Source organism: Lipotes vexillifer, unplaced genomic scaffold, assembly GCF_000442215.2.
Source record: "Lipotes vexillifer unplaced genomic scaffold, Lipotes_vexillifer_v1.1 scaffold1008, whole genome shotgun sequence".
NCBI classification, from domain to species: domain Eukaryota; kingdom Metazoa; phylum Chordata; class Mammalia; order Artiodactyla; family Lipotidae; genus Lipotes; species Lipotes vexillifer.
The window spans coordinates 4317792-4344346 of NW_006772616.1; the positions used below are offsets into that span (position 1 = coordinate 4317792).

At 45.6% G+C, this 26555-nt stretch overlaps 1 protein-coding gene across 1 annotated transcript in view; it reads right to left on the bottom strand.

The window, feature by feature from the left end:
- The window catches only part of PDZRN3 (PDZ domain containing ring finger 3), a 247459-nt gene that overhangs the window by 29415 nt on the left and 191489 nt on the right, over nucleotides 1–26555 (bottom strand). The window lies entirely within an intron of this gene.

Genomic DNA, 26555 nt, shown 5'->3' on the forward strand with positions numbered 1-26555 from the left:
AGGTGTGCAGATCGGGCATGAAATAATAAATCTCACGGCGGGGAAGGTGTGGCTTCCCACTGGAGTGTCTTTAACACAATTTCATCCCCTTCTCGTCTTGCCTGGGAGAGAAAAGAGCAGCCTCAGGCTCACAGCCTTTATCGGGCCTCACTAGCTAACTGGAAATTAATTATATTGTTCTGTTCTAACGGTGTGTATTTTCCCAGTTCCTGTCAGGTGAGATTAGTTTCCCTTTTATGGAAGCGATATGACATTTCCTTCTTAAATGAATGCCTTTGCTTTTCCTTAAAAAGTCAACGAGGATATTAAGTAAGTGATAATACAGGGCACAGGTAGATGTGGCAGGTATCAAGGAGGAGCTCAAATGCCCTGACATTTGGGCCCATGTTCGGGAAACAGCAGCTAGCTTAACTGCTGTGTTGTTTCCCACTGTGCACACAGTCCTTTGCTACTGCTGCATCCTCAATGTCTACACTTACCGAGTGCCCACTGTCTACCACGTGACTTAGATGAAGATGCCTCTTAACGCGTCCGTCATCACAGTCATGGGAAGCTGGCAAGACCAAAAGTACGTTCATTCCTCTCCCCTTATAGCCACAAATAAACTGCATAAGATGACCTCGCTAGTGACTGATGGGTCAGAACTTCGGACGCTGCATCCAGGATTCTTTCCAACGATAGAATCCAAACTAACTGAACACGGCTGTCTTTAGAACAGCTTACACAAGAGGAAATAGAAGCCAGAACCTTACGTCTCGAAAATGAAGTTATTCCAAAGCAACATGGAAGCTCAGCTATTTCCTTTACCCTCCCCGTCCCATTCCCCACAGCAAAGGACTACGACATTGTGTTCCGATAGCTAGGTGATGTCTAATGATTGCACTCACATGAGAGTTATCAGGCTCTGAAATATTTTGATACCATGCCCCAAGTGGTTGGTATACTGCTTAAAGGCAAATATAAAATGATGGTCTAGGAATCATATTCTGCAGAATATATGTTTGTAGAAGTTCCTTGGCTTCTCAGATCTTCCCTGGACAGCACCACTGACAAACTCATGTCATTTATTTGTAAAGGCCAAAACCAACACCGAACCTTTTCTAGTCTGGCATCTACATGCCCCACCTTAGCATCATGTGCTTCAAAGCACACTGACGATTAGGTCCGTCCTCTGAGGTAGAGCAATTCAGTTTCTCTTCGCCAAGTACAACATGAATACTGATTATGCAGCAGTTTTTCTGTTCCCCCCCCCCCCCCAAGCCCTTTCACTCTGGCCCTACAGGGACAAGAACTCTAGGTTGGAGTGCCTTGCAAACAACTGCTGGGTTGAGGAATAGATGCCGGATTCTTTCCTTGTAATGAAGCCCAAATGAATCGCCAGTGGAGATTATTAATGATTTGGATTCAGTCCACTTAAGTAATTTACTATCATCATGAGGGAGTTAGGCAGAGCAGGAACTGTGGGCTGCAAAATGACTCAGGTGCACCAGTAACTAAGTGAATGGCTGAACCATCAAACTCTTACCATCCCTCACCCTGGAGGAGTGGAAACACCAGGATTTAACACCACGGCCGTCTTCATTCCTCCTCCATGGAGGACAGAATGAAAGGACATGAAGGAATTCTTCCTAGCTTTGCAAACCAGTTGAGCACCTCGACCCCTTCCCTGCTCAGAGCCTAGAACTCTGAGGGCTTGGGGATGAGGTGAGGGCGGGGGAATGAAGCCCAAGTTGGGAGTGCTGTGAAATTCGCGCCAAGGCCGAACTGTCTGAGCCGTATTTTCCATTAATGCGTGACACCGGGAGTCAAATCATCTACGAATTTATGATGCCATAGTAAATTTCTCCCTGGATTAAATGAATGCCATAGACAGCACCTTGAGGAGATATCGGTTTGGCCAATGCCAGCTCGCCATGCTGGGGATGGCTTGTGCTAAAGGTAGTTTTACCCACAGTGAACTCACAGTAAGACTTTTGAATGGGTCTGCAAGTTGGCCTTTTGCCAAACAGGAATGAGCATGGGACTTTCTTCTAAGGGAGTCTTCCAACTGTGTCTTAAAAAAAAAAAAAAGAAAAAATCCATCCTAGGAGTCTTTACGTTTTATCCACATAATTAGGTCTTGCAAATACCTCAGCGGAAAGGTCAGCTGCCTGATAAAAAGCACCCCTCCTTGTTCCTCCTGCTTCCTCTCTGCTGAAAGAGCTTGGACTTTGTTTCCTCTCCACCAGATCAGAGAGCATTCCCTCTGGGGGAGACCTGAGATGTGGGTTTAATTGGCTTTAGCCCATCGTGGAGGTCTGGTTCCTTTTGCTTAGACATGGAGCTGGGTCTCTGAGGCCAGATTAACACACTAAGGGATGCAGAGCAGAAAAATAGAGTATTGGGGTCTCTTGATGATTATCATTGAGCAAATTATCATTGAGCAAATGACCAAGCTTAGAACCTCTTAACCCCAAACTTCTTGTCATATTTGATAACACAATCCTCAAACTTTAGGCCATTTTCACTTGTATTTTAACTCCCTGCAGCCCCAAACACCCCAATAGGTATAGATATTGCACAGACGTACTGTAAAGTTAGACAGGAGTGTAGCACTTGTTCCTATAGACATTCCTCTGATGTGTATAAAACAGTGAGTGAAAATGCTTTTCTGATTAGGAGTATATTTTACTCAGCTTATTTATTTATTTATTTTACAGAAAAGTGATGGCAACTACTGCTTTCTTGTACAGGTGTTCTAAACCAATGCTAGAACCACTAAGCAGATGCTTAAATGGTACCTAAAAAAATTAAAGCATGGACTTGTCTGCATCAGTCTAAGCTTAGAAGATTCTCGGGGGCAAAGAGCTGCCCTGTGTCTGGGCGCACATGATTACAAACGCAGGCAAGCTTTTCCAAATCTCTCTGACTTTGGGTATTATTAAACGGCATTGATGCAACAGCACCCCTAACACCCCTAGGGCCTAAGATGCAGAGAAAGAGGAGGTGGCAAATCCCAAGGGAGGCCAGGAACTTGGTCGGCGACTGTGAAGCGTCCTCTCATCTCCCACCAGATCGTCACCCCCGCTCACGGCTGGGTCCCACAGAAAGGCAGTTCTGACCACTGAAGCTGACCCAACAATTTCAGGAGCCCGGTGCCCTGTATATGTTAATCAAACACAGTTCAAACATGCCGCTCCACAAGCCAGGGGACCCGCTCCTTTCTTACGGCTCAGGGCTGCAGTGCCCAGGGGCTCAAACTGTGGAATCAGACCGGGGTTAGAATCCGGACTGGCGCTTTGGACAATTTATTTCCCTCTGAGTCTCGGTTTCCTCACGTGCAAAATAAATGTAATTATAGTGTCATGCCTCTTAGGGTTATTATAAAGTTTAATGAGATAATCTACTTTACAGCCTAGCATGCACATCATAAGAATTTACTAAGATACCAGTGCTAATGGGGATCCTACCCCAGAATAGTCACATTTGCCCAGGAGAAAAGAGTCTGCAAATCAAAGAAGCAAAATGCAGCCTAGTTAGGTAGTCTTAAGAGGCATTTGTATACTGAGAGGCTTCTTTATTTTTCAGGGAAGTTCCCAGCCCAAACGTTCCTGAGCTACCGACATACATATTGATATTTTCAGTCTGCAGTTTGGGATTCTCTGGAGCGGGCGGTGCAACGGATAAATCTTACAGGACGACTTGACCCCTGCCACACAAGCTTCTTGACAAGGTATTTTAGGCATCATTACATTCTCTTAAAAGACGATGAGACAAGGCAGGAACTTACTCTCCTAGACAATCCATTTTTGCGGCCAAATTTGTTTGCAATTACCTTGTGCACATAACACTTATTACCCTGTCATCTTGGAATCACATCACTGAGAGACTTAGCGAGTGATGAGTCCGGTGCACGCCGTCAGCCAACCGAGAATGACAACCTTTATTCCCGGGATTAGCATTACATGTACATTACGCGAGACGGCGGTGATGATGGCTGCAATTACAGGCGCAATGTTCATCCCGTGACGTTTGGCCCAGTCAAATTAAATATCATTAACTCGCCCAATTGAGCAGATTGCTTTTCAAACAGTTTATGCAGCTCTAAAACCAAGTAAATGGAATGTTTCGGGAGAAAAAATGCTGATGGTAAACTTTATTATAAATTAAATGCTTAAGTTATTCACCTAAGGCTCTGGATGGTCCCCTGGGATGTAGGTGCAATTAGGGTGAAAATCCAATTGCTTTATCTCAGGGCAATCATCACTGCTGCAAAAGTGACAGGACACTAAGGAACCTTCAAGAGGTCCTTTAGCATACGATCTCCAGGGACAAGATGCCGAGGGCATGGAAGGATTCCCTCCCGGTTGCATTTAAGCCTGGGTAGCATGACTGCGGCTCTCTGCATGAGGTGCCCCTGGGTATGTTTTCCACGGTCCTGAGAACGAATGCGAAGCTGGTAGGTTTTTCCACATGGGGGTACATTTCACTGATAACCCAGCTGTCCATCTTTCACTCATTCATCAAGTATTTTCTGAGGTTACTCAGGGAGACTTGTTCCCCTCTTGGCTGATGGGATACCACTTGGAAGAATTTCTTGGGGAAAAATGAGGCCACAGGATGTGCAAGCCACTTAAGAAATGGTCAGATGAAAGGCACTGTGGGTAGCATTTCACCGTGGCATCTAACGAGGGGTTGGATCTGGCCGAGGAAGACAAAATCTACACACGCTGGAATGCTAATTAAGCTCACGACCTAGAAAAAGTCTTGGTTTTCACGGTCTACCTAGAAATTCCATTGGTGAAACTACTGTCATACGCTTTCTAAAATCACCTTTCAAAACAGGAGCCAGAAAGCTTTCAAAGTTCCCTACAACATAATTATAAGCATTTCGGGGTATTTTAAGATATATCTGGAAAAGACATAGCATATTCTCTGTAAATTAGACAATACATTTCTATTTATGGGAAGACATTTGGTTTCTGAGGATCTGCGTATCACCATCACCTCGATTTCTATTACATGTGCAAACGACCCCAGTATAAAGTGCTAATGCAGTTTTCAATTCAGCCTACTATAAATTACGCCCCGGGCTAAACCCTCTGTTTTATAGGGTTCATTTAATTAAATACAGGGGCAGTGATTGCATTCTGTAAAATATCACACCTATGTTGTCAAACTAATTAAAACTTAGATTCCGCTGGAAGCAACAGACGATAATAAACTACATACAGAAAAGTAAAAGGTTTCAAGCCCTGATTTAGGTTGGATTAAAAAACCTTCTTTCATTCAGGCAAACTCCTGTCTGCCTTAATTTATTTCAAATTTATAGTCTGCTCTGGGGCTTGATAAAGGGAAGGGCAACTCACCTAAAATAGAGGTATTATGGCAGTTAAGAAGGAATATGGGTCTTAGTGAACAAATGGTGTTCAAATTAATATGTTTCTGTGCAAAGTACTCACTTTCAAGACGGTATGAACAAGGAGACTACACTCACAGAGACCTCAGTTCCGATGCAGTAGAACTTAACATCTGTACGGGTGCATTCGGTTTGCAGTAAGGACCGCAGTGAGGTTTGTCCATGGTAATTTCTAAATGTGTCCTGATGTGTTTTTCCTAGGTTTGGTATTTCTTCAACGGGAAGATCCCCTCATTATATTCTGAGTGCCCTGTGTGGATGAAATGTATAGCCTGGGTAATTTTCCTATCAGAGGAGTCTTCCTTCTGTCAAACTTAAGCCTATCATGTTTCAAAATGCTTTACTGTTTTTTTTTTTCCCCCCCTAAATATAGAATATACCTGGCTACCAGTCTCCGAGTGATAAAAGAGATGACACGTCTTAAAGAAAGAGGCTAAAAATCATAGATGTACTCAGATTAAAAAGTATTAGTCCTACACTATCACAAGATGCTTTCTTCTCAGGTCAAAATCCTATCTTCATCAACAAAATCTTGCTTATCTCCTTTTGGAAGCCTTGATTTCATCACCCCGAAATCCCACTGTGAGCGATAGGTCACAGAGGTCCATTAAAATACAGTGGTTTTGAACCATTTTGCATCTTAAAATGAACATGCGTACTTTAACCTCATCTTAAAGGTGGTAATTTAAAGAAGCAGCTCAGGGCTTCCCTGGTGGCGCAGTGGTTGAGAGTCCGCCTGCCGATGCAGGGGACGCGGGTTCGTGCCCCGGTCTGGGAGGATCCCACGTGCCGCGGAGCGGCTGGGCCCGTGAGCCATGGCCGCTGGGCCTGCGCGTCCGGAGCCTGTGCTCCGCGATGGGAGAGGCCACAAGAGTGAGAGGCCCGCGTACCGCAAAAAAAAAAAAAAAGAAAGCAGCAGCTCAACATATTATAGGAAAGCCCAGCGGTGAGTACTTGGAAACAAGGTGTTTCTACAGCTGAATCTCATAGGGTCCTTCACATTCCAAGGGTTCAGCGCTGTCCATCCCTGGAGGATGTTCTCGCAAATGTCTTCAACCATCCCTGCCCCTCTCTTATTCCTTCTTACTCATCTGAAAAGCCCTGGCCTATCTTTCTGGCCAATCACCTGCCTCGCCGTTTCTACCTGTAGACTAGTGATGCTGGAGGACATTTCCCACAGGAGATGTCGCTGAGTCAAATGGGATCACACCCTTCACAGCTGTTTTGAGATGTGTAATTACATAGTTATTTGATTTTCGGTTGATGGCCGATATTTTCTCACGGGGCCCTAAGTTCCACAAGGGCAAGAACTGTGTGTTTTGTTCACTGTAGGACACCCGGAGCTTAGGACAGTGGCTGGCACGTAGCAGCCTCGGAAATAATTTATCACCTGAGTGACCTATTCACGCGTCTGTGGACTGTCGTGTTCCTCTCGCGCACCTTTGTCGGCATTTCACGGTCTTTCCTACTCTTGAAACAAAAGCGTTTTCTGCTCTGATCCTACATTCATAGCTAAGATTGACACAAACCTGATTATGTGTCCATTTTTATAAAACTGTCAGATTCCAAACAAGAATAAAACGTGTGTTGTATTTTGTTACATACATACATATTCCGTGAGGAGCGCTTTCAATCTTAAAGCGTCTCCTGTTCCATTTCTTGAGACAATCAAAGTGGTGTCAAGGAAAGTACCCTCTGCTCCTTTGGAGAATGAAATACATGAGGCCCAGAGAGGTCTTGGAGTGTTTGTTTGTGAAGAAACAAGGCAGCCCTAGCTAAGCTCTCCTGAAGTCCCTGGGTTCTGAACTTGCAGGTGACAAGGTGGAGCCACTGCAAGTCAGAAAGGAACCTCGATCCCCAATGGAGAGGCAAGAAACAAGAAATACCAAATTGACAGACCTCACCGAAAAATCAGAAAATGGGAAATTGCTTCCTTCTCTTTCTCGGACCATTCTCTCTCCTCCCCATATCCGTCCTCCCCCTTCCAGCAGTGGCACAGACTCAACCGTGAGCAACGTGCCAAGTCCGGGAGGTGATGAGGACAGGTGGGCTAAGGTGTGTGCACCCAGAGGAAGGGGGGGGGGGCCTTCTCTAACTCACAGTGAAAGCCAGAAGGGTTGGCCTTGGGTCCGCTCGGCTGCCCAGCTCTGGAGTCGGGTGCAGTGGAAGCGCGCGATGGCCTGGCCTACGGGCATTTACACTTGAGTCCTGGATACATGGAGGGGACTGCTGGGTGCTCAGGTACCTCACCCTGCGCCAGGAGGGTTGTCAACAGGGGTCCTCCCTGAGGACATCCAGGTTGAACACTCTGAGGAAGCTCTCTGTGCGGCATCGCTCACCTTGGTACCTAATGAGTGAACAGAATACGTGAGGCCAAATGCTGGAGTCTCTGACACGTCAATCGTGACACAGCCAACAGGGGGACAGCACCCTGCTGTCCTGCCAGACGAAGACTTAGTCTAAGAGCCCTAGGGCTGATTGCCTCGGCTTCAATGTAGGCTGTGTCACTTACGTGCTGTAGCATCTTGGGCAAGTTAACCTCTCAGTGCCTCAGTTTTCTTACCAGCAAAATGGGTTTACAGCAGGACCTATCTCGTTGGCTGGTGTTAGAATTAATTAGGCTGTGCAGAGAAAGTAATTAGGGTGCGTGGCCCTGCACAGAGTGAGGGCTCAATAAACATTAGCTATCTGTTGTCCTCACTCATTTGGAGAATTACTGGGGAGCCCATCATGTGCCAGGCACTGGTAAAGTGGTAACCAAGGCCCAGTAACACTGGGTAAAGAATGAACACTGTCGGGGCTCTGGGGAGAGACACACAGGGGTCTGAATCCCTGCTCCGTTTACCAGACGTGTGACGTTGGGTAAATCATTCTACCCCTGTGCCTCAGTGTCTCCAGTTGGAAATGGGGGATATTAAAGTATTTCCCTCTTAGGGTTTTGAGACAAAGATCTTAGCACAGGGCCCAGTGTTAGCTGTTGTTATAACCCTACAAACCTGGACAAATTACCTACCTCTCCCTGTGCCTTATCTATAAATGGAGTTGTAAAGATTTGTTGAAAAGGGCTTAGAAGGGAGTCTGGCTCGTAGTCACCACTTTTACAGGAGATTCTGGCCCACATGTGGTTCCTAAAAATTCCAGCTGTCAAATTTCAGTAAAAACTTAGCTGCAAATAAATCACTTAAGAACACCCATAAAACAGATTTTACGTTCCACTCATTTATGTGGAAAGAAAGCCTTTTCTGGATCCTGGCATCCATCTCAAGGATGTGATACTCTGAACTCCAAGCACTGGGTGTTTGCTCTGTGCCAGGTGCTGTGCTAAGTGCTTTACGTACACAATTTCATCCCATTTCACAGTAAGAAGGTCAATGGTGAGGTGAGCGGTATTACCTCTGCTTTTACGGGCCAGGAAGTAAAAGCCTGAGGAGTGCTTCCAGCTTCCTAAAAGATGTGCAGCTCATGAGCAGTAAAGATGGGATTTGAACAAGGCCTGCCCAACTTCAAGTGCATGCTCTAACCACTGGGCAGCACAGCTGGACTGCTATGACCCAACCTCAGCCTTGAAGCGAAGGGAAGTGTTAACGCCTGATAATACTGACCCCAAGAAGGGATGGTGGGATGAAAGTGGGATGAAACGGTGTCATCAGAAAGAGAGAGGGGTGGGCCCTAGACAAGGAACATACTCTCAAGTGGGAAGAACAAAGATCCTCGTCAAAGGAGGACATTCACTGGACGTGCCTTGCTGGGGATGGGTGGGCTCCTCCATGCTGAACCAGGTGGGCTCACCTGTCCCAGGAACTCCTGGTGGTAATGGCACCACATGTAATGATATTCACTAACCCATCCCTTCCTACTTAACTGCAGAGAAGCTCAAAGCAGAGGGGAATCTATCTTTTCTCTAAATTCTTTTCTCACTAAGTTGTCTCATCAGATTTTAGCCTGCCTGTCCTACGAACGTCCATGTCCCAAGGCATGTTGTGAAGCTCTGGCAACGGAACACCACTTAAAATAGTCCAACTAGGGCAAAAGTAGTCTTTTGTTGAAAAAGAACATTCTTGAGCAGTAATGAAATAAGTAGCCTCAGAGTTTCTGAAGCCTTTGAATTCTTAAAGAAGAGTAGGGCCAAGAGAGCTAATTTTGAAAAATGCTTACTGGCCTTAATGACCTGCACTTTATTTGCTGCTCTTAACAAGATTATGAAATTTCCTAACTATCTCTAAAGAACACGAAGGTCAGGCAACAAACCAATGAATTCCAGAAAGAAAATCAAAGCTAAAGTTGATTCACTTTAAATAGAATTTCCTGGCTCTCAAGGATTTGTGTAACCTCAACAGTGATTTGGAATCTTGTTTGTTTGTTGTCGGTCTCCTATCCAAAGAAATAAAATTATAATGCGTTATCACTTAGATGAAAACTAATTTTGGCTCCAGCATCACCAACTAGTTCATTTAGTGGTCTACAGACCGATGAGTAAAACGTCTGTTAAAATGACTGTGGAGGATCCTTGAAGAAAACGCTGTAGAAATTAAATGTCGTCTTGGTGGTTAAAAAAAAAAAATCAGTTGAGAAGGGCCTGGTGTCAGTATGAAAATAAAACTACCCCTGAATGTTTAGAGAATGGCTAGTTTTACTTCTGTCCTCATATAGAAGTAATCATTAGTTGGCTTGTCCATAATCACCTTTCTAAATAAATTATGCTGTATCTTCTCAGATACCTCCAATTTCCTAAAAAGCATTTTTAAAAGCTCCACTTCAGGGGGAAACTAGAAAGCAGGGCTGGAATTCGAAATGTCCCCCAAAGACCAAAGCTACTTGATTCTTTGAACAAATACTGTCTAACACTTCTGAGTATTTTCTATGTACCATACACGAAGCTTAGGCACTGTACATTCAATCACTTATTCATGAGCAATCAGCACATGAATAACAAAACCTGAGAATGATTATGTGCCCAATACCCCTACTGAAACCCCAGTGCATTAGTGAGCAAAACCAGAAATGGGAGCTGCCCCAGGCAGTTCATAGTCTGGGTAAGGAGACAGATGCTAATAATCCCGTAACTGAGGGAAGGAAAGAGAACCTGGCAGGGTTAAGAGGGCAGGTGTTGGGAAGAGGGGGCTCCTCTGAGGAAGAGACGCTGAGGACAGATCAGAAGAAATACCAGGATTCACGTGGAGAGGAAGAGAGGAGAGATTATTGCAGACGGAGGGAGCAGCAGGTGCAAAGGCCCTGAGGCTGGATGAAACCTGGTACACAAGGATCAGGATAGGTGGAACAGAGATGCTTAGGTGATGAGACTAGAGGGGTGGGCTGGTGCAGACTATGTTGACCCTCAGAGGCTACAGATAGGACTTTGGCTCTGAGATGATTTAAGCTAGGGTGGGGTGGTGGTGGTGGTGGTGGAGAGGTGACAGGACTCAAAGGCTACGTGTTCAGGTTTATATCTTAGAAACATGACCATAGCCTCTGGCTGCTGTGTGAAGAATGGACTGGAAGAGGCTAGGAACAAGGCGACTGAGTGACACAAGCAGACCAAAGAGATATTTGGAAAGTGGAGCCCTCCCAACCACCAGGGGAGTTCTTTCCATTTTCACAGGAAGTTGAGACTCAAGAGGGTAAGTGACTTGCCTAAGGGCTCCACAGCTATTCAACAGGAGACCAAGTTCAAGCTCCCCCGAGCTACTAACTCCAAATATAGCATTCTTTGCAAAAGTAAAATACCCGTTGAGGTGTGACTATCAAGACGAAACAAACGCAACCTCCAAATCTCAAAACCTTGAACTGAATAGGGACTTAGGCACGTCCTGGGTTTCTTGAGAATTTGGCTGGTTCTGCTACTGGGTTACTTCCTGCCTAGAGGCTCTCTGTAATGGGCGGGGTCCTAAGTCTCTGCTCCTAGCTCCTTCTTGGGGTGCTTTCCTCAAAAGTTCACGTGGACGCTGAGAGCGTCCTGCCCCGACCGAAGTTCCTAGTCATTGCTGGAGACTCTGCTTCCTAAGACTCTGGAATCCTGTATCTCCACCCTTTTGCCGGAAAACCATAAGGAGGTTAGATTAGAAGAGAAAGAACGGTTTATCTTGCTGATTGATTAAAAAAGCTACTCAATCTCGAATCTCAACAATTCTCTCGCCAAACGGGACACATATTCCCCAGCTTCAAAAAGGGGGGGGGGGGCTCCACCCACTTGCTCCTCAAACTCTTGTCCTTCACATAAACTGTCCCCCATTATTGGTGTTTTAGTATGAAAAATGCAAACCATGTCCACTGACAAGAATTTTTGGATGTTTAGTTTTGACCTTTACTGGACATCAGCAGTTCCAAGTGGTATTATGAGAGCTAACTATGGGCATTTTCATTATGAAAAATTTCCTCATCTTCCCACAGGGAGAGCAAAGAAGGGAAAGAAAAACTGCAGAATTGAAGCCTGCAGTTTGGCAGGACAGTCCTTGTTTTGGTTGTTTTGGTTTCGTTCTGTTTTTTTGGGACAGCCCGTGTTGCGCAAGTGTTCTCAGCGTGAGGGACATGACTCCGTATTTTATGCTAACAGAATCATTTTGGAGAGTGATGCTGCGTAATTGGGGGAGGGGTGCCATTTCACTGCTTATCTAGTTGACATAATTACAGCACAAAAGCTAACCTCGTGTCTGTCCTCAACTTTGGTTTTTAATTGCAAGTGACTGTTCAATTTGTTAAGGAAGTTTAGGTTAGAGGAGAAAATATTTGCCTCTTTTCTGCTGGGTTGAGATGTATTTCTAAATTTGAATAACATTTCCAAAAGGAAAAACACTTCATCCTACCAGCTCACATTTCATCTGTAATATGTACGACTATTCCGTTTAGGAATGCTTACAGGCAGTAATGAATCCGGACACATCTTTCCTGGATTGCCAAAACAGTCATACTTTGCTGAGACCCCTCCCTTGCAACCAGAGCCCAGGAACAACTTTACATCATTAGATTGTATAAATCCTAAGTTACCTCCACTGAAATATGCAATTACCTCGTGGCTGCTGTGAGAAATTAATGCAGATTTCTGGAAATATTGGCTGTGAAAGAAGAACCAATGAAAATGAGTGGGAATAACCAACTCTGGAGACATCTACGGTGGAAGAAACAGAAACTGGGAAGATTTAGAGGCTTTACGAGTCAGAAATAAACTTAAGTTGGTACTCCTTTCTCAAAGATTTATAAGTGTGATTTACAAATGGCACGAAAAGAATAATGATGACATTCTAGGATATTTATCACCCCTGAAATAGGAAATAAAATGACTCTCCCTCTTGACTTCACAGGCACCGAAGGGCTTAAACTACGACCCCATTATAATAATTGATCCTCGCTTTTTTTTGGTGCTTAAACTCTGGGAAATAAGAATGGCAGAATAATTGCATATTTCAACTGCACAGAATACCTAGCACATAGGAGGCCCATGATAAGTTTGTTGAACTGAGCAAAAATAAAATTAGAGATATTTGTAGAAAATATGAACTGAGTTAAAAGTACTAAATCACATACGCACGAGTCTTGTCATTGATAAAGGCTGGGAACCAAGAAGATAAAGTAAGCAAAATATTATACTTTTTGTCAAAAGAAACCACGGGTCCTTTCTGGGCCTCAGTTTGCTCACCTGTAAATGAGGGGATTACTCTAGGTGATGATGATGACGACTTTTAATGTACGATGAATCTCAGTGGACCCTGGGGCCCTCCTTGATTATTTCTGATTACCCAACACCTGGCCTATGCCTTCCAGCCTTTCTAGACACAGTCCCATAATCCCCTGCTCCAACAATTCAGTCACCTCCTGGGAGCCAAGACCTGTGTCCCTAAATCCTTTCACATCCTCTGGATACTCACTTAAAACCTCTTGATTTCACTTTCTTGCTCTCCACTTGGGTTACGTGGAAGCATCCCATCAGGGTAGCACGTCCTTTCAGTCATCCCCCCGACTCTCAGGTCCAGCAGGGGACACAGAGGAGACGGACCCCTTGCCTGCAGCCACCTGGAGAAACTCTGTTTAGATGACAAAACAACCCTGAGTATGCTGCAGGGAAGCGAGCCATGGGGTGCTCCAGTGAGAGGGTGGCCAGCCCTCCATTCTGCAATCTCTCTTCTGCTATCGGATGGTTAGAGAGCTTTAATAATTGAAGTTGAAAAGGATAATCTTGTGAGAGGAAGGAGAATAAAACCGCTTGCAGGGGTGCAGGACTCTAGTCTCTAGGATGCAGAAGAACCTGCAGCGTTTTCTAAGATGATTTATTAGACGTGGGTAGAACTTGCTAGAAACCTACCAGGAGCAAATCATCTGGGAAGGAATTAATGAACCAAACAAAACACTTGACAATGCAATTAGAATATGAGGAAATGTAGGGGTTTTCCAAAGAGAGAGAGAGAGAGAGGCAAGTGTGTGTACATGATTTTGATTATGTCGCACATAAAGCCGGAAAAAGAATGGAATAATATTTTTGAAGAGTCAAGTTATCACACGGGGAGAGGGAGATGGCTGCGGTTGATATCTGCAGTTTGGATGCTTCAGTATAGTTAGCAAGTGTGCCCAGATGGGTGGAAATTCACTTGCAGCTGTGTTTCAGCAAAATGGTGCGTGGGTCTGAGAAACAGAAATAAGACCGCTGGCGGCAAAAATATGATTCCCCATCACGCGCAGCGGTAGAGGGCAGCCGCGCAAACACTGTGTTTCTCTTTAGTTGCTTTAGGCAACAGTAGTTTTTTTCCTTCTGTTTTGGTTTGGGTCAGGGATTTTTCCTTCTTAAAACCTTTTCTTAGTTGAGTCAGAAACCAAGAGTCTGAAGCTCTGGAAACTACCCTTTGACCTCATTTCATCGTGCCTGTCGGATGAGCTCACTGAAAAACAAGCTCGGCAGTGGTAACATTCGCTGTGTGTGTCCAGAGGAAACTTCTGGCTGAATACCTGTGCTAACTGCTATCCTAGGCTTTGCATACAAACTCTATCTGGGAATAATATAGGCTCCTTTTTATTGATATGAATGTATAAGTCTAAATACGTACTTAAAATTTTTTTTAATTGAAGTATATAGTTAATTTACAATGTTGTGTTAGTTTCAAGTGTACGGCAAAGTGATTCAGTTATATAAGTATGTGTGTGTGTGTACATACATATATTCTTTTCCATATTCTTGTTTTAATTTTAGGCAATAATTTTTTTTTAATTGAAGTATACCTTTTCATACTCTTTTCCATTATGGTTTATTACAGGATATTGAATATAGTTCCCTGTTTTCAAAATCTACAGTCGGACAACTTATGTGCCCTCATCCCCTTCGCTAGCTTTTTTTTTTTTTTTTTTTTTTTTTTTTAATTTTAGTCTTTTTTAGTCTTCTGACAGGAGGACTCTGCCCATCATCATTCACTTTATTCGGCATTACTTTAGATTACTTTCCCATTTACTACTGGGAAGGGAAGTGTTTGTAGAAATAGGAGGGTCTGTGGCTAGGAGGACACAGGATAACTTCGGAGCCTGGGGTGGCTCTGAGAAGGACAGTGGTTAAAAAAACAACAACTGAAGGTTAGTGTAGTTTTATCTGTGAAAGATACACACAGACACACACGTGTGTGTGTGTGTGTTTATTTTATAGACAAAACTTCACTGACCTACAGTTTTTCGCTTGTAAACTAGAGAGTACACAACTATTTCCTTGAAAACTCTGCTTAAGCAAAATAACGTTTTTGGTATTAACCAACAGATGGTTAAATTTTCGATCTGCATTTGAATGTCTGAGATAAGAGCTTGTCTTGCTGCCTACTTATCTAGAGGAAGACTTAAGAAAATCTGCCAGAAAACTTAGGTAGCGAAAGAGTCCCCTTCCAGTTCTTTTGGTTTAACATGGAACAGAGGTTCTCTAACTTGAACGAGCACCAGACTCATCCAGAGGGCTTGTTAAACACAGATTGCTGGGCGCCACTTGCAGAGATTCTGGCTCAGCAGGTCTGGAGTGGGGCTGGAGAATCTGTGTTTCTAACAAGCTCTCAGGTGACGGTGATGCTGCCGGGCTAGGACCAACCATACTTTGAGAACGAACGACTTGGAAGAAATTTCTGGAGACGCTTCAAAAGTCAGAAAAGCTTTCCTTGATCCCTACTGCCACTCAAGACCCGTGTTCTCCACAGCTGAACACTGGTGCCACTAATTTCTTTCACTTTTGCACTATTTCAAATTATTTTTTATTACAAGCTGATGAGTATAATCAAATGTATTTGAAAAAAATATTATCCTGCCAGTCAGGGGACCAGTAGACTGGGAATGAATCCGATTCCCCAAAGTTCCCCAACAGACACACACAATGCGATATGCCCTTGGTGAGGAAACAGGGGAGCAGGCCATCTGAAGTAGATGAGTTCATTCTCGACAGTTTTGTGCTTGCCTCTCTGCCGCACGGCCCGACGGCATCTCACTCATATGATGACGCCTGCCATACCACTGAAGGGGACGCTGCCAGGAACACGGCCTTCTGCGCTTCAGAGAGAGGATGCTATGCTCCCTGTTGAACCCCACACTGGCAGAGAGCGCGGGAGGGTTATTTTGGCTCTGGTGGGCCTTTACCCAGAGCTGCTGACGGTATTCCTTTGTACCTCCCCAACTTAGCCACGGCCTCTCCCTGCATTACCGATGTGGGTAAGAAGTCATGTATAAAAACTGCACTTTTTCTCACTGCTCCATGTTTGTTTCTGCCAGCCATGGCAGGCCGGTGACAGGAATGTGGCGAGCGGGGCAGTCCCCTCCCCTGTGACCACCTGCCTCGTGGCAGTGTGCAGCTATACCGATGGGAGCCATTAGAGGCCTGGGACCAGGGCTCACGTGTCACCGCGTACACCTTTCCAGACCAAAGTGGGACCCACTTGAGCCATTCCTCATTCAGAAATTAACTTGGTAAATATGTCCTGACTAGTTATTGGTTACGTGTCAGGCCCGGGGGTGCCACAGAGAACAAGGCAGTGTCCCTGCCTTCACATTTTCCTGGGGGCTGGGGTCGGAGACAAACGATATGCAAGTTCATAAGTGCGTGAGTTGTGATAAGTGCCAGAAAGGAAGTAAACTCTGCAGAGAGAGGTCAACGCAGGTGCGGGTCGGGGGACCCTCAGATCAGGGGCGCTCTCTAGGGGGAGGGACGTTTAAGCTGAGCCCTCAAGGATCAGTGAACTACGCTGCAGGTGGAGGGGAACAGTCTGTTGGAAAGCCTGGGGAGGGAAGGAGGAAGGTGGGTTCTGGGTGCTGAATGGAGCCCTGCGGGGACCAGGGCAGATGAAGAGCAGGCAGGTGCGAGGCATGAGGCTTGTGCAGCCGTAAGGAGACCAGGTCACACAGCGCCCTGCAGCCTGGGTGAAACGGTTCCTTTTATTCTAAGGGCACGGGGGAGCCGGTGAGCAAGGCACAGAGAAGCTCAGAGCTCAGAGTGCGGCTGGCTGGTTGAACCTGTTGGCTGAAAGAATGAAAAATAAATGTCTTGTATCCCCTCTGCTCTCCCTCCTGGCCTCTTGGGTTCAAATCATGGTCATCTCCTCTCCTTCCGGGCTCCTAAGTAGAGGCCTTGTTTCTCTTCCTGCTTCTCAACCCCTACAGACACATACAAAACCCCACGTGGTCAACCAGCCATGGGCTGAGGGTACATGTGGTGATGAGAGCTCCCAGGCGGTTCAATGAACAGAGAACGTGGAAACCAAGTGGAAGGAAGTGCAGGGATAGAGTGATGTGCAGGGTATCATGGGAATACTGTGTGCAGGGCCTCATGGGAAGGCTCAGTGGAGGGATCCAGGGCTGTGCAGGGCCTCATGGGAAGGCTCAGTGGAGGGAGCCAGGGGTGTGCAGGGCCTCATGGGAAGGCTCAGTGGAGGGATCCAGGGCTGTGGAGGGCCTCATGGGAAGGCTCAGTGGAGGGAACCAGGGGTGTGCAGGGCATCTTGGGAAGGCTCAGTGGAGGGATCCAGGGGTGTGCCCGGCCTCAGGGGAACGCTTAGAAGGGTATCTAAGCTGGGTGGCAGCTAAGTGGCCTCAGTTCTATGGGGAAAGCAGGACAACTCCCTTCTGGTTCCCCCACAGCTTTCTACTTACAGAAGAGACAGGGAGAAAGAGGGGAGTGAGCCCTGGTCTAACCCTAAGCTCTACTTTTCATTTCTTAACATAAAAGTGGCTTATGATCCACTGTTAACTGAAGAGAAAACAATAGCTAGTGACAGTAGCCCATGTTGAAAACAGTGACTTTCTCAGCCATAGACAGACAGGTGCCATACTCAATAAAGGGCCCCCAGTTTGTCAGGGCAGGAGGACACCGGCTTTCTTTTTCCACACCTGCTTTGCTTAAACTAATTCAGAATGGAAAGCCATTTCTGAAACAAAGCTTTTAGAATCTATCGATAGGTCGTTTAAGCGAGCGCACTCTTACTTGCAGGAAAAGGATGCCAGGCTCAACACTGCTGTGTAGAGGTCAAGTTTATGTTCATCTAATTAACCACCATTAAGTCTATACCACGACTGGGCTGATTCTCAGCAGACTCATCGTTGCTTTGCTTTAAAGCAGTAAATTCATCTAATCGAGTATTGGATGTAGCTAATGAAATATGAAAACAGGACTGTGTACACTCAAGTTTCCAGAATATTCCTTAAACTTGTTGCCCTGCGTTAGCATTTCCTATAGAAATCTGTGTTTTCCTAGTCAACTGGCTTATTAATAGAGTGAGGGAGAAAGGGTCACAAACACATACATCTTTAGTTTTCTGGCAAGTCACAGTTATTGGGTGAAGTTTTGGCTTTTCAAAACCAACAACATTTATGGCAGAAAGAGGCACAAATCCTCTTACATGGTATTTTTTTTGTAACTGAGAGGCAAAAGAACATAAGCTTTCTCAAATCATCCATTCTTAAAGCTGCCTGGGGGGTTAATGAGAACTCTGCGTTCCGCTCCCCCTCCCATGCCCTGCCCCATGTGAAGGACCAGAGGCTCTATGGAAACCCCTCTCATTTGTAAGAAAACAGATCCAAGTAACAGCAGGCTGACAGAGGTGTTAAGCACACATGGCTCGAGTGAGACCGTGGTGTCTGCAAGAGAGCCCCACAAAGGCAAGAGCAAATTTTAAAAACCAACCCAAGTGTTCCATATAACATTGGTGACTTTGATGAAAATGATTCATACAAGAGAAGAATGCACAAACTTTAGAATTATAGCACAGATGTGGCTCCTGGCCCCATTTATAACTCCTGTGTGTTTCAGTTTCTTCATCTTTGAAATGGGGATAATAACACCACCTATCTCTTGGTGCTGCTCTGAGGATTTGACGGGGAAATGCATGGTCGGCGCTTAGCACAGCACCAGCATGCAGTAAGTGCTCGATAGATACTACTATGCTTAGAGTTTGGGAATAACAGATACACACTACTATATATAAAACAGATAAACAACGAGGACCTACTATATAGCACAGGGAACTACAGTGAACACCTTATAATAACCTATAATGGAAAAGAATGTGAAAAAGGATACATACCTACATATATATGTATAACTGAATCACTTTGCGGTACACCTGGAACACTGTAAATCAACTATACCTCAGTAAAAGAATAAAAATTTTAAAAAATACTGTGGCTGCTGAAAGGAATATCACTGCCATTTATCAACACATTTTACTTGCCATCTTGAAAATGTGCATGCAGATTTTTAGAGAACGTGTTAGCTGTTATAATTTTTCATTTGAAGCCTAAGTCCCAACCAGAATCATTTCTCTGTCGTGTAATCAAACAGCAAAGGTCACTAATGCTGAGTTTCTGGCTGAACTCAGAGGAGGCGGGAGGAATGAACGATGCTGCCTAGTGTGTCACTCCTTTACCCTCCCCCAGGCCTCCGTTCCTGGGAAGAGCCTCCTCAAAGCGTCCCCTGGGCGGCCCTCCCTGGTCCTGGAGGGGCACAGCTAGGTGGAGTCACGGGCACAAAGCCAGCTGAGCCGCAGACCTCCTCATCTCTGCACACACCCTTCCCGCACAACAGGTCATCAGCTTTAGCTGGATGCCAGCCACAGCCCTAGAGCTGCGAGGCTCCCTGTCCCATTACCCTGTGAACGTGAGATCTCCCGGGCCAATTAATTTATCCAAGAAGAAGACTGCACCCCTCGATAACCTGAAAGCATCTTCCCTTCCCACTTGCCCAGCCTTTCACTTTAACAGTGCTTCTGAGTATTCTAAGTCACCTTAGCCAAGTGAAGACTTTCCGAAGCATGAAGCAGCTGCTAAGTTAAATTTTAAACCTCTCATAGGCAGGGGTCCTGTCTTGATGCTCCACAGGACGCCAGTCACCGTAAAAGCACAAAGAACTGCTGTAAGTCACCTGATCCTACAACCCCAGGGTGGGCAGCAGGCACATCTTATACTCTCCTTCGAAGAGCTCCAAATATCTCAACGCATCCCTTAACACACGGCGCAGATCACTGGGATGTGTGCACTCTGTGCAAGGTCCTTTAACGACCAGGCAACTTTGTGTGTTGTTGGTGTTTTTCTATTGTGATTAAAGGTACAATAAATAGGTATGTTTGCAACAAGAGGCAAAGCCATTGTTCTGCATCATCAAGTTCACAGCAGCCCCTAAAAGAAACTGTGGGCAGCTTGCCAAAGGCCCTAATGAAGAGCATCTCTTTGAATTATCTCTGGATGCGGAAAGGATCAAGTCTGAGCCCCAGAATATTTGATCCTCTTTGTGCTGCTGTTACAAGCGCTTACGGAAGCCAGACACACCGGACCTTCTGGAACTGTAATTTATGGAAACCTTAATTTCTCTGCTCTAATAAGGCTTTGCATAATAAGAGTGGGAATGAAATTATTAATTCCTGCAAGTGTTTTGTGAATTCCTTTATGCTACGGTTCAGGACTTCCAAAGAATGGGAGAAAGGGGAAATTTACTTAGTTGGCACAAGGGTAATGGGTCTGAAAAGTAGTTTGAGTTTCCTGAAAATAAATCTGCATGGCTTCCCAAATTGCTGACAAAGTGTATTCCAGATGGAAGTCATTTATCAGCAATTTACTGCACGATACTTTGGCCAGAAATATTTCCATATAAATTCACCTAGTAAAAAAACAAACAAACAAAACCCAGGCTCCCTCTTTTTGAAGGCAGAGAGGGGAGGAGCCCAAATAACACAGAGGAATAAAGCACAAGTTAATGCAGATTCGCAGGAAATGCGGTAGGGTTACCTTTTGGAGGGTGCCAGTTTAATTATTACATCTACAGCAATGTATGTGAAATAATACTTGCGTGCATTGATGGTTAAAAGAACAAAAAGCAAGTTATTATAACTCCATTTTTACACAGAGCATTTATTTTATATGCAGCGGTGAGTGACCGTATACAACCACCTTGGTGATCGTTTTGTCGTTCTGCTTGTTTCACTTCTGAATGCCTGACTCACTGAGCACCAGGGCTCACTGCACACGGTAACTTGGCAAATTTAGGATTACAACGTTACCATATGATCACATAAGGGGTGGGGGCCAGATCTCCAGTGGCAATAGCACTTCTGCCCAGACCTCCAATGTGCCCTCGGACTGCTCTGAAAGGACGGGAGTCCAGCAAAGCCCTGAGCATGAAGTCATACGTCAGAAGTATGATTTCCCAAACTTATTTAAGATGATTGTTTTTTGTAAGCTATGTGCTCTCCATACAGGAGAGCACCTAAGAGCGCCTAAGTCCCAAAAGATAAGATTTGTTTTGACCTTCTCTATGCCTCAGTGCCGGCGCGTGCAGCGCGTACACCCACACCCACACCCCTCCCTTTTATTCACCCAATCATTAGAATTTGTCCACTGAGGCAGCCAACTCACAAGCACCACTGTCTCGCTGTGTTTTTAATGCTAAGCGCCCTCTGCTGGCTCATGCAAAAATGGCACCCAATTGACGGCTAATCAAATTCTTTTTTAAGCTGAGTCTAGCCCCTTTGAAGACTATATTAATATACCATGTATTGTATTAATATACCATGACTATATTAATATACCATGCATTGTATTAATATACCATGTATTGTAAACAGCAAGCGCCGTTTTCCTCAGCATAACAACCTTCTTCTAATGTGCTAATGTTAACACTCCTTTGTAACAGAATTATGATTTTCTGATTACTGGAGAAAAATTTGGAGGAGTTAGAATGATTTAAGGGGGAAATCATTAACTGCCAGGTATAGCAGTGTGAAAAGCTCCTAGGTGAGGATAAGACCGGAATATTAAAAAATAAAACACTCAAGCATGAACATAAGGTAAGTTCTCTGGGTCGTACCGTAAATACCCCATTTCATCTCCACTGAAATTTCCTGCTAGCGACGCTGCAGGAGTTTAGAGGAGTCATCGGCTGTGGACGAAAGCACCCGAGATCAAGCCACTTGCTCTGGAAGTTCTTAAAGTTTTCACAGGAGGAGGTATAGAAATGGCAAGTGTGAAGCGTGAATCTGAACCACATGTTCTGTTACGAGAAGTTGCTGAGAGACTGAAGTGTGCAGTAGACGCCTGCGCTCTCCTGAAAAGAGCGCCTTACAACTATTCGTAAACAGAGACAAAACCGTGCCAGCATTAATCATCCTCCACGTCTTCTGCAACTTGTTCAGAGGGTGCGTGACCACGCGTTGACCCTGCCTAGGACATCTGTCCGCCACTCCGGGGAGAGCGGGCAATTGTAAAGGAGCTTTGTGACATTATAGCTTGAACCACACCTTACGGTCCTCAGCATCTACTGAAATATTCAAATACAGGCGCTTAGGTGCCACTGTAAAGGAAATCACCTAAGAGACTTAATAGAAAATATGCAGAAACGTCAGAGAGGCTGTCACATTCCAAGTACACACACGCACAGAAATCCCCAATTCCTTCCCCAGAAGTTACGCTCAGCCAGGTGAGTGCCCGGCCGCTCCCACAGGAAAAGAGGCAGCGCGTTGTTACCTGACAAACTTCGTAGAGTAATTTGTACTGCTCCTCTGGCTTCTGCAGGCTGCACAAACTGCATCCCATGTTTAGAGAACCGGCAGACGAAGGCTGCAGGACTCGCCGGCGCCCGGGAGGAGCAGCGCCCTCAGCATGCAGGCATGAAGGTGTCCTCGGAGAGCCTCAGGTGCCAGGTGCTGCGACACGACACTGCACGCGGGCGGTGCTCTCCTCAGAGGCTGCAAACAACTCTCTCCCCTTCCACGCTCCCTTCCCTAGCAGCAGCATGCACGCGCACACACAGACACACACGCACGCACACACACACGCACACACACCACTCCCTCCTCTGAGTGACTCTGGCAGCTGGATTGCGGTCCAGTGCACACGCTATATATACTGCCGCTCATGCATATTAATCAGCCCTCATTGACTATTCATAACAGACAATGATACGGAAGCTATAATTGCCAACCATGACAGTTGAAATTTCTCTAATTAACAAGCAAGTACTCCGGTGGCAGGGAATAATAAAAGACACTAACAGTTTTGCAAGCCATTTTCTGGCAGTTACAAATAAACATGACTGCATTTTGAGCCGGGTCTCTTAGGATAATCCTTAATGCATTTAAGCTAAGTAGAAATTCATTTTTCAATATACCATAAAATTTCTGATGATATAAAATGTATTTAATGCTGTAGAAAATGACAGCATATAAACGGGTTTTATGGAATGGACATGTTTTGAATCACATTCATATAATATTTAGCGCTTTACTAAGCTGCAGGAATAATCCTCCACGTATGAATAAAATATAAAAATTTAAATTGCAAGATATATGCGTGAGTATGCAAAGTAACCAGGGGGGTGTAAGGAGAGAGGCTGCCCTAAAGGTGAGCAAGCAGATAATCATTGCCAAGGTGCATTTCCAATTCCCAAAGCAGAAAGTTATTTGTGAAAGGGCTTCCGGGCTAACTGGAAGGAAGAGAAGCGGCCAGTCTCGTGCATCCCCACAGCCATGCAGCAGTGAGCTAAGTATCACTGGCTACTGCACATCTGTATCCAACGTTCTGTATCTGCCCAGAGTTCTGTAGCTTCGCCCTGCCCTGAGTCTCAAAGAAGCAGGGACTTGTCATTGCCCACGGAAGGAGAGCACAGATAGGACTGAAGACATTTGGTCTTTGCTGCATTGCTTCTTGCCCCGCTTTCATTCAGCCCCTCTACTTACTATGTAAGTTTGATGGCTGTAAAAAAACTTAAAAAAAAAAAATTTATAAACAGTCGTCCCACTACCAGAACGAAATGCACAGTCAGTTCCTTTTTTCTCAACCCAAGTGGTTGATGTTTAAAATTCTCACAATTGGGGGCTTCCCTGGTGGCGCAATGGTTGAGAATCGGCCTGCTAATGCAGGGGACAGGGGTTCGAGCCCTGGTCTGGGAAGATCCCTCACGCCGCGGAGCAACTGGGCTCGTGAGCCACAACTACTGAGCCTGCGCGTCTGGAGCCTGTGCTCCGCAACGAGAGAGGCCGCGATAGCGAGAGGCCCGCGCACCGCGATGAAGAGTGGCCCCTGCTCGCCGCAACTAGAGAAAGCCCTCGCACAGAAACGAAGACCCAAGACAGCCAAAAATAAATAAAGAAATAAATTTTAAAATAAATAACTGAATAAATACAGTTTATAAAGGCTGAACTGTTTCTCAGGAGGGCTCCCACGTCTCCTGTCAAGAGGCATCGAGGAGCCTGAAGAATAAAGCTCCCTTTCTCTGGGAACCAAGACACACCTGCAATGTGAGTAAACCAGTCCCAATAAACTTCGGCTTTGGCTGGTGGCCAGCGGGCACAGCTGGTCCCATTTCTCGCCTCTGTCTGAGGTCCTCACCTGGTGTCACCATCTGGGCTGGAGCCGAGAGCTGAGGTGTGGCACCACGGAGAGGAAGCCGCAGACAGAGTTGGGCAGTGGCAGTGACCTCTGACTTGCTTTGATGCTGGGAAGGGGCCTTATGGATCCATGAATAAGTCACTGAGACCTCAGTTTCCTAATCTCCAAGTAGGTATCATGCGAATGACCTTGCAGAGTTTTGTTGCCAGGATGTGAGAAAACACAGGTGGTTCAAACCCAAACCAGAGGCCATGTTTGTTCATGCCCCTGGCCTCATCCCCAGAGCCTTCCATCAGGAAGTCCGCTCTCTTCTACTCCACACTAGACCTCAGATCTGCCCACTTCTCTGTTGCCCAGGGCCCGCCATCCAGTCTCACCTGGATGACCTCAGGAGCCTCTTGCCCCGCTCTCTGCATCCTCTCATGCCTCCCCACTGACTACCCCTCCCCCAATCCACTCTCCACATGCCAGGTTGTTCTTTATGAAGCAGGTATCAGACCACCTCTTTCGTTTGCTTCGGGACCCTCCGATGACCTTTCGTCACACTTGGATTAAAATCAAACCCTCCGCCAGGGCCTCCAATGCCCCATAAAGTCAGATCCTTACCCATCGATTGCTCCATCCCCATCATCCCCCACACTCCCCGCCTACACCGCTCCAGGGCTCACCTCACTCCCACCAAGTCACGTCCTTTGTCGGGGCCTCTGCAAGTGTAGTTCCCTCTGCCAGAACGGCTCCTACCTTCTCCTTCCTACCCCCCCAGCACCCCCATCTCAGCTCAAATGAAGCCTCCTTAGAGAAGCTTTTGCCAGGCACCTTGTATTAATTTATTTCTCATTCCTCCAAATCACTCTGTCATTTCAACCCATTCATTTCTTTTGCGTCACTCTTCAAAATAATGAATGATCCTGTCCACGCATGCTGATTTGCCTAGGAATTTCAGCGTCCTGAGAGCAGGGACCAGGTCCGAATTTCCACCACAGTCCAGCCCTGTGAAGGTGCTTGCAGAATGTTCACATACTCTGTGGCTCAATGAATACATGGGGTTGGCCCAGCAGTCTCAATAACTTTCAGTTAGAGCTCAAACCACAAGTGCCACATGCAGAGGAAAACAGCGTGCTTGGGTCCCCACGAGGGAATCACGGGTACTTTTCCTCCCCCAATGCTGTGGGCCTTTGAATTTTTTTTTTTTTTTGGCAAGTTTTTGTGTTTCACAGTTAGCTTTTCTCGTCGTTTCACTGTACGTCGTCTCACTGTACCATCAGTGTAGAAATGGGCCCTGGCTAAGTGGATGGGCAACTTCTGCCAATCCTTGTCCTGTTGCTTAGAAAACTTTCACATCTCAACCACAAGCCAGGAGAGTTTTATTGCATAATACCCTGTACGTCAGAGCGGTGTTTCTCAAACTTTGGGGGCTTACAAACCCTTCACACTCTTAAAAAATCACTGACACCCTCCCCAGAGGGCCACTGTTTGTTTATGTGGGTTATGTCTACTGCAGCGTAGCATGTGAGAGGCAATGAGAAATTTAAAAATATTTATTCCCTAATTCATTTAAAAGAGCAATAACAAATCCATTACAGATTAATATAAAGAACATTTTTGGAAAAGTTACCATATTTTCCAAAACAAACACATTTTTTGAGAAGAATGGCACTGTTTTACATTTTCACAAAACTTTTCATGTCTCGCTAGATTGAAGACAGCTGGCCTTTCACAGTGCTTTCTATGTTCAGTCCTTTCTCATACCGGGCCATAGAGGAGCTTCTAGAAAACTCCACAGTACTGTACACTCATAAAGGAATGAGAGTGAAAGAAGGAGGAAAATAATACCTTGGTATTCTTATGAAAATTGTTTTGACCTCAAGGACCCTCAGTGGTACCTGGGTCACTCTCTGAGAAGGTCGCTTTAGGAGGACACGTCCATGAGCTGGGTGTCTTAGAGCCTCTTGCTCTAAGAAGAGAAGTAGAGAAATTACTCGTGCAAATTCAATTCATGGTTGGTTTTCCACCCACTTGTGATTAATTGGAATTATTTGGATTCATTAATTGGAATTAATTGGTATTATTTGGAATCAACAATGCAAAACACTCATGTACCCATTACAGTCAAAACAAGACTTTCTTGTGATAATCTGCCTTAAAACTACCCTTTACTTTGGAAAATCATCTAGGGCATCAAGACTACGGTTTCGGGGGCTTCCCTGGTGGCGCAGTGGTTGAGGGTCCGCCTGACGATGCAGGGGACACGGGTTCGTGCCCCGGTCCGGGAAGATCCCACATGCCGCGGAGCGGCTGGGCCCGTGAGCCATGGCCGCTGAGCCTGCACGTCCAGAGCCTGTGCTCC